Below are 14336 nucleotides of genomic sequence, written 5' to 3' on the forward strand. Positions count from 1 at the left end.
TTTCGTGCAACTCCTCAAGTCTTTTAACCAAACCACCTTCTTACAGGTCCTCACGCGCTGCCTAAGTGCTCTACGCGTGTGATGCCTCGCGTATGCTTTAAAAACCCTCTATCCACTAAACCCGAAGCACTCTCGTCTAGCACAAATGTATCACAATTTCGAATGAGAGAATCCTTAGCCTTGAGCCCCTATTTATATGTTTAGGAAACTTAGCCACCAAGAAATATATATTCTGCAATCATTTCAAATCTTTCAAAATCTTTTTCAATCATTCCAAATCTTCTAATATTTTCTATAATCATTGCAAATCATTCCAAAATCTTCTAAGATTCTCTGCAATCATTGTAAATCTTCTATAATCATTCAAAATCTTCTAATATCTTTTGTAATCATTCCAAAATCTTCTAAGATTCTCTGCAATCATTGTAAATCTTCTATAATCATTCCAAATCTTCTAATATCTTTTGTAATCATTCCAAAAATCTTCTAAGATTCTCTGCAATCATTGTAGATCTTCTATAATCATTCCAAATCTTCTAATATCTTTTATATATTCATTCCAAAATCTTGTAAGATCTTCTGCAATCATTGCTATCCAAATCAAATCTTTTCTTATCCAATCAAATCTTATACAAATCTTATCCTTAAAGTCATCATGAGCCTTCATCTTATCTCTAACGTCATCATGAGACTTCATCCTTATCTCTAAAGTCATTTATGAAGCTTTTTCCTGAATCTCCCAAATGCCCCTAGTAAAAAGATTTCAAGAATTACACTTTGGCCCGAACTTTTGGATAATTGCACTTAGACCCTTTTCAACATGGTCCCCGGGCTAATTTTTAATTGCATTTTAGTCCCTGAAAAATGGACTAATTGCGCTAATGCCCCTAATTTTTCGGTAAATTACACTTTTACCCCCAACCTCAAAAATTACGATTTTGCCTCCGGCTCAAAAACTGAATTTCTCTTTAAAGACCTTTATAACCCTTTGAAATATCCCAAAACACTCTCTTTAAAATTCCGAAAAAATATCGTTTCGATCTCCCTCCGTCAATTTCAAAAAAATTGCACTTAGGCCCGAATCTTCGTTTTAGCTACAAACCCTTTTATTTCTTCCAAAAACTACTGAAGGGTTACTCTATATGCCAAATATGAACTTCCTTGGGGTTCCATTGACTTCCCAGATACCCCGTACGATAATTCGGTATTTCAGCCTAAATCACAATTGCCTTTTTTTAGCTGTACCGGGAACCGTTCCCGATCCAACTTCTTTTGATGCCTAAAATCATAACTCGTATTACTTGTCGATACTATACCATTTTCCTTGGCTATCTAGGGTCCAGGGTATTCCCTCTGACTAATTCGATCGTCCAAAGTTGCGTTAGTGTACCCTATAGTCTTATTTTCCACAAAGTCCATTTATGCCCTTCATCAAATATTATTTATGACCTCAAATCATTCTCGGGTATTACAAATCAGGCATTGATGGTTTTCTCAAAAAGCCAGATAGTTGTTTCTTCTATACCTTCTTTCATGGGACTTGTTGCAATCGGATGGTGTAATCTTGGTTGATTCATTCTATTGATCCCTCGCTCAAATCAAGCGTTCTTTGGGCCAATACTACCTTTGATGTTTGTGTGATCTCAAAATTCGATTATCTCAAAAGAATATTTCACAAATCTTTGAATTGCGACAAGAGAATTTTCAACACAAACCAGGTACTGATTCCATCTCTTCTTATTACACCACATTGAAATCCATGTGGGATCGATGAATTGTCTTCATATATTTCTCAACCCAATTGTACTTGTGGCGCGAGGGCCGATCTCTTTTTGTTAACCTGTGAAACTTTTCTTGATACTTCTTTACTAGTGGATGTAATCATTTTGTTTACTTTAGTTGGTAATGTTTTGTTGTAAAGGCATGGTATCCCAGATTTTGAGGAAATCTGTATACTTAATGACAATGTCTTATGTTTTGGTAGTATATTGTGTGGCTGTAATTTCTCCATGTACTTTATATAAATATAAATGGAAAAGTAAAAAGTCAGCATTGCAGCAAAAATCTAGAATGTTTCGTTTTTCTCTTCCTTATTCATGGTTTGATGGTTTCATGGTTATGGTATTGATTCAAACCTAACAATGGTATCAGAGCATTGTTCTTATGGACTTTGAGGTTTTATATTGAGAGTTTTTGAGAGTGCAAACACTGGTTTTTGAGTGATTAAACACCTATGAGTGATCAGATGGCTTCAAGAAGCAATACTTCTTTTGTTGTTCCTCAGTTTTCTAGGAAAAAATATCAAATTTGGTGTTGGGATGAGACGAAACTCAACCCTAGATCAACCCTTTACAACTTAAATAAACAAACCGATTTCATACACGAATAAATGGACTGAATCATACACAGAAATATAAAACAAATTGAAAGCATAGATACAAACGATTTACTATGGTTCACCCGTTAAAGAGGGCTATGTCCATGTTGAGCTCCGGCAAAGGGAGTTCACTGCACTATAGGGATAAAAACGTTTACAGCCATCGATTATAAACAAAGAACACTCTCAAATCTCACTGTACAAAAAATAATTTCTCAGAAATTAAACCAGCCCCATAACCACAAGCTAAGATCAGAGGCTTACAACTTAGAGAGGAAAAACAAACAGAGCATTTATACAGAAAGAATGAAAACAAAGAATGATCAACAAACCGTAATTGATGCAGATAATCAGAGGTTGTCTTGATACCCATCTTGAGGTGACTGTAGCTGATATAAAGGAGATTCAAGCGGTGCAGATTGCATCGCATAGAGGTGAAGCAGAGCATCGACGATCGGGGAAGAGGCAGGCTAAAAGACAAAGCGAAGCACTCCAAGTGAAATGGCAAGGCGGTTGCTGTTATAGCCCTCCACCTGGGGCCCAAAACGTGGCCGTTTTGGGCAGCCTTGGGGGTTGCCAAAATGACCCTCCTGCCCTGCCAGAAACGCTTCCGTTTGAAGCTTCACTCAAAATACAACAATCTCCACCTTGAAGCTTCAATCATTAAGGGACAATCCACTAACAGTGCAGCAAGCTACAACCTATGCCATCATTACTCATGTTGGTTGTTCTTTCAACCAACTGTGACATGCAGCAAGTCCAAACAATGTTTGAACTTGGCTGTAGTCACAATTTTTGTCCCCATATCAGCTGGGTTGTTTTCTGTAGGGACCTTTTAAATAATTACATTTTCTTTGGCTACTTGGTCTCTTACAAAATGGTACTTTACATCTACATGTTTTGTTTTTTCATGATATACATGGTTCTTACACAAATGAATGGCATTCTGACTATCAGAAAATACTACAACCTTACCTTGTAACATATGAATTTCTTTTATCAAACCTTGAAGCCAGATGGCTTCTTTGAAAGCATCAATGACAGCCACATATTCTGCCTCATGGAAGACAGAGTAACCAAAGGCTGCATCTGTGACTTCCAACTGATGTAATTACCTCCTAAGGTAAAAAAGAAAGCAGTTGTAGATTTTTGAGAGTCCCTGTCACCAGCAAAGTCAGAGTCCACATATCCAACAAGATCAAAAACATCACATTTCCTTTTATAAATTAACCCAATATCACTCGAGCCATTAATGTATCTTAACAAGTACTTTAAAGCTTCCTGATTACTGGTTAATTTTGTAAAAATTTTGTTATAATTATACCCTTCTTTTGATCTTAAAAATGGTTTAAATTAGATATTAATATATATTTTATGGTTATATGCAAGTTTAAATTGAAAAATGAATGAAATGAAATTTTAATTTAAAATTTAATAATAATAATAATAATATATAAAATTATATATAATACACATACATCATTATATGCATGCATGTAATATATATATATATAATATAATCTAATATATATATATGTGCCATATGTAATACATATATATAATATATAATTTATTAATAACATTAAATTATTTTTTTTAGGCATGAAGAATTCAAGCCCATGAAGACTTAAAGTCCATGAAGAATTCAAGCCCATGAAGACTTAAAGTCCATGAAGAAATCAAACCCATTAAGAAATCAAGCCCATGAAGAATTCAAGCCCATGAAGAATTAAGGCCCAATTTGAGTAACCCATGGAAGATATTATTTGGAGAAGGCCCTAGGATTATTTTTAATCCTAATGAAGATTAAAAAACCAATTTATAGAAATCTATTTTTATTTTTAATGTGAGAGCTTTATTAGGTGTGTTTTTTAGCTAAAATCCATTTAACTATTAGGTGGATATTATAGCTAAAATCTATTTAACTTTATGAGTGCTTTATTAGGTATGTATTTTAGCTAAAATTCATTTAATATTAGGTGTGTATTATAGCTAAAATCCATTTAACTTTAAGTGTGTGAGTGCCCATTAGATATAATTATGTCTAATTGAATAATTGAAATTGTGTGGTTTGTATTGCATCTTGTGGCCTATAAATAGCTCACTTGATTGCATTTGTAAGTGTGATTATTATTTTTGAATCAAAGTTTAGTTGTTTCCTTATAATTCTCTCTTTGAGAATTGTTCTTGTTTTTTCCCATTTTCTTTAGTATTCTCTCTTGTGATCTTACTTACTTCCTTTCTTCTTTTAAATTCTTATGTCATTTATTATTACTTTATTATTCACCGCCTAAATGGCCGGTTAATTTGTGCCTTTAAATTTCTGCAATTTTAATTCTTGTCATTTAATTATCCACCGCCTAAATGGCCGGTTAGTTTATGCCTTTAAATTTCTGTAATTTTAATTCTTGTCATTTAATTATCCACCTCCTAAATGGCCGGTTAGTTTATGCCTTTAAATTTCTTGTCATTTAAATTTTGTTATTTAAATTACGTCTTTTAAATTCATGTCAATTAACTTTTAAATGGAAATGAGTAGCTAAATCTAATCTTGGGTTAAGTCAAGGACATTGTCCAACGCCAATGATTCCCAAAGAAAGCTGCGCTTTAAATAAGTAACATTAATTTAAATTTCAGTACGAGTGTGTATTAATTATTGAAAAATCACTAGGTTTGGATTGGAGCGTAAGCCTAACTTAGAGCTTTCATGCCATGTATGAGAGTTATTAGAACTGGAAACGCTATCATACCCAAACCCGGATGATTAATTTAGTTATTTTGTGTATTAATTGCAATTGGATTTATGGTGGTTGCTTAAATTAGAATCCCGCATATCATGTATGGGAATTGCTTAACCTAGAACTATCATCATCTCTAATTGCATTTAATAACAAACCCTCATATTTGAAATTAAATTAATGTTGCTAATCTTTTATGCTAAAATTTGGGAGTCAACGGGTTGGTACTGAAATGGTCTTAACTCAAGTACTATCCAATTTTATATTCTCACTTAAAGTATTTATTTCAATTACTGCCTTAATTTATTTTCTAGTATCTGTTGTTTAAAAAACCATAAAAAACCTTGTTGCCAATTTGTCCAAATGCGTGTGTGCTTGTGTGACATTCTTTTTATTTTGCCATAAATAAATCTCTCAGTAGACGACCTGGACTCATTCAGAAAATATAAATTTAAGTTTGGACTACAACTGCACTCGTACACTGACGAGTATAAACCTCTCACCTAAATAAAGAAAAAAATATAAAATTTTTATTGTGTTTTGTTTTGTGTTTTAATTGCAGGGTGGGAGTGCAGTCACTTCCCAATGAATTTTACCAGGGTTAGACGTGAATCTACTGAGGAGAGAAATTGAAAAAGCTAGATCAGGCCTGGTACTAATCATTGAGTACATAATGGTTGCAATGACATTAGCATATGGGATTTTTTCGATTTTAAGAATTTCCAAGTTAGACATAGGACATTGTTTCTTTGATAAAATGAAGTGGCCGGCCAAGGGAACATTCACTGGTTTACAACCAGACATGCCAAACTTTTGTACAGATTTTAACAAATAATCATGTTGATGAATTTTTAGACAAGAGTTACTCCTATCCCTTTCAATAATCATTCCTAAAATTCTTCTAGCAAGCCTTAAGTCTTTCATATCAAAGTTGGTATTTAACAGAGATTTTAACTCACAAATTTTAGACTTAGGCTTGCTAATTAATAAAATGTCATCAACATACAACAACAAGTAAACAGGAGTATCAGATAACATAAAATAGAAACAGTTATCATATTTACTTATGACAAAACCAATCCCAGTTGTAAAGTTGTCAATTTTTTTATACCATTGATGTAGGGATTGTTTTAACCCATACAAGGACTTTTTTAACAAACAAATATGATCAGGATGTTTTTTGTTAACATAGCCAACTGGCTGATCCATATAAATTAGTTCTTCTAAGTCCCCATGCAAGAAGGCAATTTTAACATCCAGTTGTTCTAATTCTAAATTATATTGAACAACTATTGCAAGCATCATTCGAATAGTTTTAAATTTGACATCAGGAGAAAATATTTCAGTATAATCAATGTCTTCCCTCTGGGTAAACCCTTTAGCTACTAATCTAGCTTTAAATCTTAAGGGATCAGAGGGTAACATACCTTCTTTAACTTTGAACAACCACTCACACTTTATCAGCTTTTGTTTCTGAGGTCTTGGGACCAATTTCCAAGTGTTGTTGGTTATTAAGGAGTTCATCTCTTCGTCCATAGCTTGTTGCCATTTCAAACAGTCATAGGAGCTGACAGTCTCCTCATAGGAGATAGGCTCACTACTCCTCATCTCCAAACCTGCCACTAAGACATAGTAAACTAAATTAGAGTAGGAATATCTTGCAGGAGGCCTTATAGTCCTCATGCTTCTGTCCCTTGCCAGTTGATAGTCCCTTAGGTTCTATTGAGGAGAGTTATATTGCTCTTCCTCACCTTCAGGGGCTACGGATGGCTCCTCATGATCACTTTCATGATCAGAGGATAGGTCAACTTCGGGGTTAAAAACATCTGAGGAGGAGGTAGCCGGCAGGTCAGGAACTACTGTCGGTTGCTCCACCTCATTTTGGGTGTTACCAGTTATAAGGAAATCATCTGAGGTGCTAGGTGTGGAATAGTCTTCCAAAATTTGTGATTTACAAGGAAAGATGGATTCATTGAATATAACATTTCTGCTTATTATTATCTTAACTCCACCTGAACTCCTATCCCACAACCTATATCATTTTGTACAATCTTGGTACCCCACAAAAACACATTTGATGGATCTAGGATCCAACTTTCCCACTGATTTGTGGGCATATGCCTCATAACCAAAAACTTTGAGGTAATTGAAATTTAGTTTTCTGTCTGTCCATTTTTCTTCAGGACACTTTAAGTTTAACACAGTGGAAGGGCTACGATTTATCAAGTGGGCAGTAGTGGAGAGGGCTTATCCCCAAAAGGTTTTTGGTAGGTTAGCTGTAAATAGAAGACACCTAACTTTCTCTAACAAAGTTCTGTTCATTCTCTCAGCCACCCCATTCTGTTGGGGTGTGTTTCTCATGGTTTTATGCCTAACAATGCCATGAGAGTCACAAAACTCATCAAAGTCTCTATTACAGAATTCTAATCCATTGTCAGTTCTTAGAGTTTTAACCCTGTTATCAGATTGGTTTTCTACTAAGGCTTTCCATGTCTTAAATTTGTCTAAAGTTTGATCCTTAGTTCTAAGAGGAAAAACCCAAACCTTCCTTGTAAAGTCATTCACAATAGATAGAAAGTATCTGTTCCCACCGAGAGTAGGCTTTTGAGAGGGACCCCACAAATCAGCATGCACATACTCTAAGCATACCTTCGCCAGGTGAGTTCATTTATGGAAACTCATCCTGTGTTGCTTGCTTAGGATGCATGACTCACAAAAGTTCAAAGGATTTGTAGGCACTAAACCAAGGTAACCTTGGTTTGACAGTGCCTTCAGACCTTTCTGGCTCATGTGACCAAGTCTCAAGTGCCAGAGATCTGTCTTATCAGCTTTAGCCATGCATGCAGTTGAAACATTAACAGGGGATAATGAATAACCATTTAAAACATATATACCATGCTTTTTAGTACCAGTGAGAATTAGGTGTTTGTCCTTAAAGACATGCATATTCCCATTTTCAGCTTTATATGAATACCCTAATTCATCTAAGGTACCAAGAGATATAAGATTTCTTTTTAATCCAGGCACGTATCTAACATTAGTGAGTATCTTAATTCTGTTATCATGGATTTTAAAAGATATATCTCCTATGCTTTGAACACAACAAGTTTGATTGTTACTCATATAAACAGTTCCTGTTTCTTTGTTACTAAAATTTTGAAACCACTTAATATTTGGGCACATATGGAATGAACAACCAGAGTCCATTATCCATTCATTAGCAACTGTTGAACTAGAAACAATAAGAACCTCAACTAGGTTATTAGAGCTGCTTGCAGCTACCGATGCATCCCCCCCTTATTTTTGTTTCTTTAACAAGTCATAACAGTATTTCTTTATGTGACCCTCTTTCCCACAATGGTAGCATTTTCTTTTAGGCTTTTGCTTACCCTTTTTACCCTTACCCTTAAATGTTGAACCCATAGTTTGATTACTATTCCCTGTGTTATTTCTTTTATCAGGTTTACCTTTAACAAACAAGTTGTTATCTGGTTTCTTAGAGGAATTTAGTTCTAACTATTTTACCTTAATTCCATAAATAACAAGGTCTAGACTAGGTACAATACCAGTATATTGTAAAGCATGTTTAACCACATTATATTTATCAGGCAGAGAGTTTAAAAGGATCATAGCCTCACTGGTATCACCAAGGGCTTGATCTGTTCCTCTTAATAATAAACTAAGTTTGGTAAACTCATTTATGTTTTCATCCATAGATTTAGAAACATTCATCTTAAAGTTAAATATCATACCCTTTAAATAAACTAAATTTGGACCAGACAAAACAGAGTATAATGAGTCAAGTTTATTCCATAGTTCAAGAGGGGAATTCATGTCATCTACTTTACATATAAAACTATCACCAAGATGTAGAAAAATAAGATTGAATGCTTCTTCCCTTACCTCAGCAGCTCTTGCGAGCTGTTTTGCTGTCCATTTCTCTTCATTGGTTTCAAGTGCAATAAGTAGTTTATGATGAGAGAGTAGGACTCTCATATTCTTTTTCCAACTACCGAAATCTCTTTTACCATCGAATGTACTGATTTCAAATTGGGTTGATGTCATCTTCGCCTTGCACGAAGGTACCTTAGGGAACCCTAGACACTGACCCAGACTCACTCAGCAAAAAAATAATAAACCGACGAGAGACTTTCAGTAAACCCTAGGAACCCAAGAAAAATGACACCTCAATAGTAAACCCTAATTGAGATAAAACTCAGTCGTAGGTACTGCAAGTATAAAGGCTCTGATACCACTGTTGGGATGAGATGAAACTCAACCCTAGATCAACCCTTTACAACTTAAATAAACAGACCGATTTCATACATGAATAAATAGACTGAATCATGCACAAAAACATAAAACAAATCGAAAGCATAGACACAAACGATTTATCGTGGTTCACCCATTAAAGAGGGCTACGTCCACGTTGAGCTCCGGCAAAGGGAGTTCATTGCACTATAGGGATAAAAATGTTTACAGCCACCGATTACAAACAAAGAATACTCTCAGATCTCACTGTACAAAAATAATCTCTCAGAAATTAAACCAGCCTCGTAACCACAAGCTAAGATCAGAGGCTTACAACTTAGAGAGGAAAAACAAACAAAGCATCTATACAGAAAGAATGAAAACAGAGAATGATCAACAAACCCTAATTGATGCAGATAATCGGAGGCCATCTTGATACCCATCCCGAGGCGATTGTAGCTGATATAAAGGAGATTCAAGCGGTGCAGATTGCATCGTATAAAGGTGAAGCAGAGCATCGACGATCGGGGAAAAGGCAGGCTAAAAGACAAAGCGAAGCACGCCAAGTGAAACGGCAAGGCGGTTGTCGTTTTGGCCCTCCACCTAGGGCCCAAAACGCGGCCGTTTTGGGCAGCCTTGGGGGTTGCCAAAATGACCCTCATGCCATGCCAAAAACGCTACCATTTGAAGCTTCACTCAAAATACAACATTTAGTTTGTTAAAATGAAGTCATATTTGAAGTCCTTGGGTTTATGGGAGATTGTAGATCAAGATAAGCAAGTTCCACCATTGAGAGATAATCCCACTATAGCTTAAAAAAGCAACATGAGAAGGAGAAGATGAAGATGGATAAAGCTGTTACTTGTCTATACCCAGCCTTGATAGATGTTGTGTTTACAAGCATCATGCATCTTGAAACAACCAAGTAGATATGGGATGAGTTAAAAGAAAGATATGAGGGTAATGAAAGAGTAAGGTCTGTCAAATTATTGACTGTCAAGAGAGAGTTTGAAATGTTGAAGATGAAGGGGAATGAATATGTAAAAGATTATTCTTCAAAGTTATTAGAATTGGTGAACCAGATGAGGCTCTATGGTAAGGCTGTGCAAGATTATAAAGTAGTGGAAAAAATGTTGATCAGCTTACCCAAAAAATTTGAAGTTAAAGTTGCTACGATTAAGGAGTCATGTGACCTCAAGAAATTAACTATTTCTGAGATAATCAGTAAATTGCAGGCTCAAGAACAAAGAATTTTTGTGAGAATGGACGATATAATTGAAGGTGCATTTTAAGTAAGACATAGGGGGAAGCAACCTGTTCAAAATGATCAAAAGAAGCAAAATTATTGGAAAAAAGGTGGTGATCAAAAGGGAAAAAGCAAGATGGATGGGAGTTTAATTGAATCTACAATAAAGAACAAGTTTCCTCCTTGTTCAATCTGCAAAAGAACAAACCACATGTCAAAAGACTGTTGGTGTAAGGAGAAGCCTTAAATTCAATGCAACTATTGCAAGAAGTGGGGACATAGAGAGAAGTATTGTAGATCTAAACAAAACCAGACTCAGCCACAACCTGCACAACATGCCAACTTCACTGATGAGCAACCCCAAGATGAAGATCACCTGTTCATGGCTACTCAAGCTTGTTATTCAACTTCAAAAGATGTATGGTATTTGGATAATGGTTACACAAGCCACAGTGCAAGGGACTCAAGCCTTTTCACTTCTCTAGACATGACTGACAAAACCAAAGTTAAGCTTGGAAATAGAGAGATGGTTCATGCTACAGGAAGAGGTACAATCTCTGTTCACACTAGCAAAGGTCCAAAATTAATTCATGATGTGTTGTTGATTCTTGATTTGGATTAGAATTTTCTCATTGTTGCACAATTATTAAAAAGGGGATATTCACTTTCATTTAAAAATAATGGTTATACTATATTAGATTCAAATGATTCTGAAGTTGTTAAGGTTGAAATGTGTGGTAATAGCTTTCTAGTAAGTTGGAATCAAGTGAATCACTCAGCACTTGTTTCCAAACATGATGATTCTATATTATGGCACAAAAGATATGATCATTTCAATATGAATGCATTGAAGTATTTGCAATCCCATGATATGGTTAGAGACATGCCTGTAGTCATTGGTATTGATGATTTATGTGATGCTTGTCAATTGGGAAAAATGTATAGAAAGCCTTTCTCATCAGATAATGTTACAAAGGCAAAGAACAAGCTATAGCTTGTTCATGTTGACTTGTGTGGCCCTATGAGTGTTCCCTCTCTAAGCCAGAACAAGTACTATATCCTATTTATTAATGATCTAACTAGAATGACATGGGTGTATTTTTTATCAAGCAAAGCTCAAACTTTTAATGTTTTTAAGAAGTTTAGAGCTATGGTGGAGTCTAAAAGTGGTTGTAAGATCAAAATGTTGAGATCAGAAAATGGAAAGGAGTATATCTCCAATGAATTTAATGTGTTATGCGAAGATATGGGGATCACTCATCAATTGAGTATTAGCTACACTCTCGAGCAGAATGGAGTTCTAGAGAGAAGAATAGAACAGTTATGTAAATAGAAAGATGCTTGACTGTAGAAAAGAAGTTACCAAAAAGCTTCTGGGCTAAAGCTGTTAATACAATAGTGTGTCTCTTGAATAGGCTACCAACTAGAGCTGTTCAAGGGAAAGCACCAATTGAGGCTTAGTCAAGAGTGAAACCCTTTGCCAAACACTTGAAGATCTTTGGATTAATCTATTATTCACATTGCAGATGTTAAGAGATCCAAATTCGATGACAAAGCTGAGATAGGGATTTTCTTAGGTTATGCAGCAAGATTTAAGGGTTATAGAGTGTACAATATAAAGTCAAAAAAGATTGTCATTAGCAGAGACATTCAAGTTGATGAGGATGCATATTGGGATTGGGGAAATAATCAAGTTCAAAGAAGTATAAAGTGATTAACATAGTTGACAGTCATCCCTATTGCAACTAATAACCAAAATCAAGTTGTAAATGATATTGAAGATCAAGAAGCTGAATTTGACTCTCCAGTACTAAAGACTAAGTCTTTGGCTGAAATATACGAAAAATGCAGCTTTGATGTGAATGAGCCTTCTTGCTTTGAAGAAACTTTAATGCTGACATAGTGGAATGATGCAATGAAAGAGGAGATGGCTATGATTAACAAAAATGGCACCTGGGAACTCACTTCAAGACCTAAAGATAGACATGTGATTGGTGTCAAATGGGTTTACAGGATAAAATTGAACCTGATGGTTCCATTCATAAGCACAAAGTTAGACTTGTTGTAAAAGGGTATTCTCAAATGGCTAGAGTTGATTATGGTGATACATTTGCCCCAGTTTCTAGGCATGAAACTATTAGATTACTTGTTGCTATATTAGCTCAATGTAGATGGAGGATCTTTCATTTGGATGTTAAATTAGCTTTTTTAAATGAAATTTTGCAAGAAGAAATTTATGTAGAGTAGCCTATTGGTTTCATTGTTGTAGGTCATGAATATAAAGTTTATAGGCTTCATAAAGCTTTGTATGGATTGAAACAGCTCCAAGGGTTTGGAACAACAGAATTCATATACACTTTCTTCAAAATGGTTTTAGGAGGAGTCAAAATGAGCCTACTCTTTATGTGAAAGCTTGTGGCAATGGGAATAAGTTTATAGTGTCACTTTATGTAGATGATTTGCTGGTTACAGGTGATGATATTCATGAAATTGACAAATTCAAGAAGAGTACATTGTAGGTTTTTGAAATGACAGATCTTGGAGAGATGAGTTATTTTTTGGGAATGGAAGTGCATCAGTCCAATGATGAAATCTTTCTCTCATAGAGAAAGAATGCAAAATATATGCTGAGAAAGTTCAAATTGGAGAGTTGCAATCCTGTCTCAGCTCCACTTATTGTAAATGAAAAGCTCTCCAAGGCTAATGGTGATGCAAAGGAAGATGTAACTTAGTATAGAAGTTTGGTTGACAACCTTCTTTACTTGACTGCAACCAGACCAGATTTGATGTTCTCAGCTAGCTTATTTTCAAGGTTCATGCATTCACCAAGTTTGACACATCTTGGTGTTGGTAAAAGATTCCTAAGGTACCTGAAAGGTACTAAGGATCTTGGCATTTGGTATTGCAAAACTGATGGAAAACTTGAAGGTTTTGTTGACAATGATTGGGTAGGATCTATAGATGATTCTAAGAGCACAATTGGGTATGTTTTTTCACTTGGGAGTGGAGTATTTTCATTGATCTCCAAAAAGCAAGATGTAGTTGCTCAATCCTCAACTGAACCTAAGTATATTGCTGCAATAATAGCTTCAAATCAAGCTATATGGATTAGAAAGGTCTTGACAGACCTAGATTATGTGCAAAAGGAACCTACTGTGTTATGGCGTGATAACAATTTCTAATGCTAAGAATCTTGTCCAGCATGGGAGAACAAGCATATAAATGTCAAATTTCATGCTATAAGAGAAGCATAAAAGAATGGAGATGTTCATTTGATGCATTATAGGTCTGAAGAGCAATTGGCAGACATACTAAGGCACTTTCTTGTGGCAAGTTTAATGTGCTAAGAAGCAACCTAGAAGTCTTTAAAAAAGTTTCAAGGATGAGTGTTAACTTGTGAAACTTTTCATGATACTTCTTTGTTAATGGATGTAATCACTTTAGTTGGTAATGTTTTATTGTAAAGGCATGGTGTGGCACCCCTGGTCCCACCGTAACCCATGGTTACAACCATGACGCTCGGCCAAATTTGAAGGTCAGTTATGCCCTTACAGGTTTGGACACCTTGGGTGGAATCCAGGTTTCACCGCCTTCACTCATTGATAACTTGGATCCCAAAAGAATAATTGATAACGGAGGGTACTCGAAACTTAGTCGAACAACATGCTTGGAGTCTTAGAGTTGTTACAGAGGTATGATGAGATCATGGGAGAAAACTTACATA

This window comes from Diospyros lotus, chromosome 12 (genome assembly GCF_014633365.1).
Source record: "Diospyros lotus cultivar Yz01 chromosome 12, ASM1463336v1, whole genome shotgun sequence".
Classification (NCBI taxonomy): Eukaryota; Viridiplantae; Streptophyta; class Magnoliopsida; order Ericales; family Ebenaceae; genus Diospyros; species Diospyros lotus.